The sequence below is a fragment of the Myotis davidii genome, unplaced genomic scaffold (assembly GCF_000327345.1).
Source record: "Myotis davidii unplaced genomic scaffold, ASM32734v1 scaffold67, whole genome shotgun sequence".
NCBI lineage: Eukaryota > Metazoa > Chordata > Mammalia > Chiroptera > Vespertilionidae > Myotis > Myotis davidii.
In genome coordinates, this window is record NW_006298521.1 from 708,199 (window position 1) to 713,665 (window position 5,467).

General features: G+C 58.9%; 1 protein-coding gene and 2 long non-coding RNA genes across 3 annotated transcripts in view; 2 read left to right on the forward strand and 1 right to left on the reverse strand.

Moving 5' to 3' along the window:
• The window catches only part of LOC107184736, a 1,909-nt gene extending 1,035 nt beyond the window's left edge, over positions 1-874 (forward strand). Inside the window, exon 2 of the long non-coding RNA XR_001515634.1 lies at positions 212-874. This is a non-coding gene — a long non-coding RNA (uncharacterized LOC107184736). The remainder of the gene's footprint in view (positions 1-211) is intronic.
• The window catches only part of LOC107184734, a 23,695-nt gene that overhangs the window by 14,009 nt on the left and 4,219 nt on the right, over positions 1-5,467 (reverse strand). The window lies entirely within an intron of this gene.
• Positions 2,664-5,467, forward strand: part of LOC107184735 — a 5,202-nt gene continuing 2,398 nt past the window's right edge. Inside the window, exons 1-2 of the long non-coding RNA XR_001515633.1 lie at positions 2,664-2,675; positions 2,935-2,938. This is a non-coding gene — a long non-coding RNA (uncharacterized LOC107184735). The remainder of the gene's footprint in view (positions 2,676-2,934; positions 2,939-5,467) is intronic.

Here is a 5,467-nt window from a genome sequence, read left to right on the forward strand (position 1 = left end):
ACGTGGGGCTGAGGACGAGGGCCAGCACAGCCGGGCCCAGCGGGTCCCTCTCCGATGGGCCGTGTGCCGAGAGCTTCGGCAGCACCGCCGCGGTGCCGGGCACGGAATCCCCTCCACCAGCCCGTCTCCCCCTGGCAGGGCAGGGAGGGCTCCACAGACGACACGCACGGACGGACCCTGACACATTCAGGACACACGTGTGTCCCCGCAGGCCCGAACCTGCAGGCCCAGTGCCGGCCCGGAGCCCAGGCGAGTCTGGATGACGGATGTGCAACCCCCGTGCCATGTGCTGCAGCTTCTCTTACCGTCAAACCGCGCGCAGGCTGCAGCCCGGCCCCGTCGTCTTGTTATCATTTAAAATGTAATTACAAACGGCTGATCTGAAGGGACAAATCGCCCTGAAACACGTGGAAGGCGAATGTAGACTGAAGAGCCCAAATCAGCAGGTAAAGGTTTCAGCTAACGCCCTCCAGCCCCCTGGAATCCCGACCTGCGCGGGCCCTTCCCGGGAAGCCAGCGGAATTCCTTGATGAACCTGGAGGGGGAAATCTGTTACTCCTGGGGAAAAAAAAAAATGGCCTCTTTGCTCGGTCTGTCCGTCTCAGGCACATGTTTTCTGACCACGGCGACCAGCCGCGCTGGCCGTGAGAGCGGCTGCCGCTGCCCGCGGGTCACAGCTCAGCCCAGAGAGCCTCTCCGGCCGCTGATTAAACAAACAGAGGTCCCGTCTGCAGCCTCGTCGTCCACGCGGGTTTCTGAGCCGTCCGGGCAGGCCAGGCTCCTGGACCCCGACTCAAACAAGTCTCCAACTCAAACTTTGAATTTTATTTTTGAACTACACCCCCCCCCTCCAATAAAAGGTGAATAAAAGCTTGTTTTAGGGTCCCTCTGTCCTGTGTCCCGACATTTCAGTCGCCCCATTTCCAGCTGACTGGTCCTACCCCGGCCTGAGGCTGCGGTGGCCGCCCCCACAAAAGACAGCTCTCTTCACAGTGTGTGGGGGCTGGGGGGGGCAATGCAGAAGGGGGGACACATTGCAGCTGAGAGGTTCCAGGATTTTTTTTTTTTAAAGATGCAACTGAAGTTTTTTTAAAAAAATAAAACCTCGTTTTTGAAGACAAACATTAGCATTTGCCAACAAAATCTTTGGGGGCGAGAAAGAGTCTTGGTAGGGAGGTGACTCTGACCCCCGTCCCTTCGGGCTCACACCCTCTCCTGCCCTCCACCCGCCTGGCAGGGACGTCCACACCCAGGCCCCTCTAAGCTGGCTGGGGTCTAGTCCCATTGTCCACTGTGGCCTCCCCCCCGCCCAATTTTATATTTATGGGACTGGTGGGGAGAGATAGTGGTGGTGTTGGGAAAAGCACTTTATTACATTGTCAGATTTGACTTTGGGAAAAAATCACCTGACATGTACGGAGCATGTTTTAAAGTGGGGAGGTGGCCAGCCGGCCGGCAGCCTCAGAGGGAATTCTGTTCATTCTATGAATGCGGCAAACTTCCGTCCAGCGCTAACTCTGGCCGGGCTCCTCCGGGGTTACACCGCCTCTCCAGCAGGGCAGCGGGTCTGAGGGCTGCGTGGGGCTTCACGGGTCAGGCTAGACTCTCCGGGACCTGCAGGCCACTCCCAAGTTCATCAGAGAATGGGATTGGGGGAGGAGTAGAGAACACCAGAGAATCACAAATACTGTCCAAAACCCGCTCTCTGCGGCCACTCCCAACCCGGGGACAGACCCTTCCTCCTCCAGTCCCTGTTTTCCTCACGTCCACTCGGCGACACCTCCCCCCACCCCCCCAGCAGACAAAGGCCGGCAGGGCCGGGGAGAGGGAGGCCCCCTCCGGCCACGACCCCAACCCTGGCTACCTTGCCCCTGCTTCACGCCCCTGCGGCCTTTCAGGAGAAAAGCCACAGAAGAAAACAAAATAAACTTGTGAAAGTTTAAACTCCACCGAACAAAGAAAGCCAGGCGTTCCCACCGAAACTTCCCCAGAGCCACGGGTCGGGGGACCATCTTTCTTCCTTTTCTATAAATCTCTGTCCCTGACTGAGCTCCTAGGACCTGCGCTACCCAGACACTCGAGCGCCGAGGTCCCAGCCGACGGGACCCGGGTCGGCCCTGAAAATAAATATTTCACATAAAAGGCCCATTGTCTTCGCTCGGAGACAATTGTTGCTTTTTCTTCCTCTTTGGCCCCAGAACATCAGAAAGCATGGCCGGTGCCTTTTAGGGCTCGTCCTTGTTCCAACAAGACCTGCGGAGGGGGGCGAGCTCGCCGGGTCTCCCAGACCCTCGGAGACAAATTCCTCCCGCGGCAGAGGCCGGCATCTGGTCCGTGTGCGTGCGGATCGGGCCCAGGAAGAATGAGGTCCTGAATTCCTGAATTCCTCCCACCACACTGCCACCAGCCTGGCCAGCCAGGCAGGCGTGGTGCTCAAAGGAAGGGGTACCGCTTCTGTGGGCACACCCCGGGACCCCCAGGGAACTTGGGCGCACCTGGGGTGCCCAGTGCCTCCCGCCGAGTCCCCGTGACAAGAAGAGCCCAGACTTTGCCAGCGCGGGACGGGCTCCCTTGAAAACATCGCTGGGGCTCATTATCCTGCCACCTGTGGGGCCGGGGTGAGGATGGGGGGTGCATCCCAGGGGCCCTTTCTAGTGAAACCAAAACGGCTCCCTGTTTCTCACAAACTCAAAAATATAATGATAACTGGCAATAGAAACGGTGATTACCATTTACAACAATAACAATTACAACAGGGGCAGCCATTTACGGCGCCCCTGCCACGTGCCAGGGCCTGGCTTTGTGAGACTGAAGCCGTCCCAGCCCTCGGAGTGAGCCTCTGGGGTCAGCATTCCTAGCCCTGCTCTCAAACTCGGGGCCCGGGCCCGGGGGGGGGTGATGTGACTTGTCTAGGGTCACACACTGAGCCAGGAGCCAGGTTGGAGCAGAATTGCACTGAAAATATATTTGGGGTGACAAGAGGGACCTAGTCTCCCACCCCTGCTTAACGGGACTTCTGCAAGAGAATTCTCCCTTTTCCCTAAACGTGCAAATCTATCCCCAAGCCCAACAATGACCCAGCATGGGGGTTCCCAGATGTTTTCCCGCCTGGCCTAGAAGGGCTTCCCTATTTTCCAGAACATGGGCCCTCAGTGGGGGCACACGCTGGGGTCTTCCAAGAGGTTTCCCCAGACACGGGGTGCCCGCCAGGGTGGGCAAGGCCCTCCAGCCCCTCCCGGGCCCCACGGGCTGCCTCGGAGTCCGTCCCGGTTCAGGGCAGAATGGAACAGGCCCTGAGCCTTCTGAGGGCGGAAGCACGTGAGACGGGAGTGAACCACGCGGACCCAGAAGTAACCCTACTGCAAAGCTCCCCACTTTCCGGCTGAGCAAAGCAAATGCTGTGTGCCTGCCCACATGGCATGCTCAAGGCCGGGCATGGTGGAGGCATCTTCCCAGCAGCCTGCCAGCCGTGAGAACCTATCCCCTTGCTTAGCACAGTCTATTGAATCCAGAAGTGATTTAAAAAAAAAAAAAGAAGACAGGCGCAGTTTCGTTTTCGGGTCCTTGTCTTTGTGTGCGCGTCGTCAGAAATAAAACTGTGCTTGGATGGGCTGTGCCAGCTCAGTGGAGGCCCGGTGGGCGAGCCTGCGCTGGAGGAGCTGCCCGAGGGAACAAGGACAAAGGCAGGGCCTGCAGGCAGCCCCACGGCCTCCCGGAGACTCAACTTTGTCACATCCCACATGCCGGGGGCCCACTCCAGGGCAGGAGATGGGCCTCTGGGGCTTTGCCAAATAGCAACCCCCCACAAAGTGGCTGGGGGGGGTGCGTCCTGGGGTGCTCAGACCTGTCCCTGTCCCTCGTGTCTGGCCCGCAGGCCGTGGGGGAGCAGGGGGTGCCCCGTGTGGGGGGATGTTTTAATCCTGGGGGACGCCCAATGGCCTCAGCACAATGCCACCCATTCCCACCCATCAGGCACTGTTACGGGTCATCCGTGGACCCAGAGAAAAAGCCTCCCACATTTTGCAGGGGAGCCCCAGCCCCCCCCAACCCCCAGCACTTGAGCTTCCTATAATGACCAACCTCGGCACCGCCATCACCACGCCGAGCACCGCTCCCAGGCGGAGCACACGCTCTCGCGGCGGCACCCCATTCTGAGATCACTCCCGAATGTTCCACCCCAGGTTTCGTGTCTGCTAACTGCCTCGGATACAGTCATAAATAAAAATTCAAAATGAGAGGTGGGGGATGGGAGGGGGGCAACGGCCTAGCCAAACAGCCGGCCAGGGTCGCCTGCAGCCAAGCAAACTTAGCGCCTCGCGGCCAGGTGGGCCAGACCTCACTGAACTGCCCTCCTTCTTCGGGGTCCTTCCTGGGATCGGGATCGGGGAGCCAGGCAGCCCCGGGAGAGGGAGGCACAAGGCAGACCTGGGCTCCTCGGGCCTCTGCCCAAGTTCCCGGAAACAGGCCTCCAAGTGCCAGCTCACGAGTCCGGGGTGTGACGGAAACGGGCCGCCCCTCCCCAGCCAGTGTGCTGTGGCCTCAGCACCCTGTCAGGTTACCCAGACCACATCACAGGCTGGGGGGAGTGCGGGGAAGTCGCACCCGGGATGTGACCCTACTAAAACGCAGCTTCGTCCCCACAGGTACGGGTTACAGTAACAGGGAAGGCACGCACAAGTCCCAACACGCATTTTTTTTAAAGTCCCAAACGGCGAGGGCCGGCGAACTAAAATGCAATGAGGGCCTGGCTGGCCTGCGGAGACCCCACTTTTACAGAAATGAATTCCAGCGTTACCTTCCAGCCCCGTCGTGACGGCAATGCTTTTGTTAAAACCACTTGATTGAGTTAGTGCTCTTATGTATAAAACAACCTGATGCTTGCTTTCTACTATGAAATACACAACCTTCAAAAACTGCTATAAAAACTATAAAGGGGGATTTATTACGCAGAGTTATGAGTTGTTTTTCATTTTATGCCGCCATAAACAACAGCTCCCACCAGGGCCTTTCACGCGGCCGGCCCGGCTCGGCCCGGCGGGACCAGGGCCCCCCAATCCCCTCTCCGTCAGTGCAGGGCCGGCGGGGAACACATTTTCAGAAAGGGTGGTGGCTCCCGAACCCCGCTCCCCAGCACAGCTAACCTTTCGGAAGGCGCTTCCTCCTTCCCGCCTACTCTGGTGGAGCTGCGCTGCCGCTATTTTATGGATTCGGTGCCTTTCTCTCGGCAAATGGCCCGCACACCTGAACCTGGGAGCCGTGCGCCCCAAATTCCAAGCCCAGAATGGTGGCGAAGGTCCCGAGTCCTGGCCAGCGGCGGAGGCTGCGGATTCACGAGCAGACCTCCTCCCGGCGCCCCTCTGCGGAAGGCCTGCCCCGGAGAAGGGCTCTTCCTAGAAATCTCTTCATTAATATTTAATTATTCGCTAACTAGCAAAAGTGAGAAAGGCACTTACCGTCCTCAGGAGTC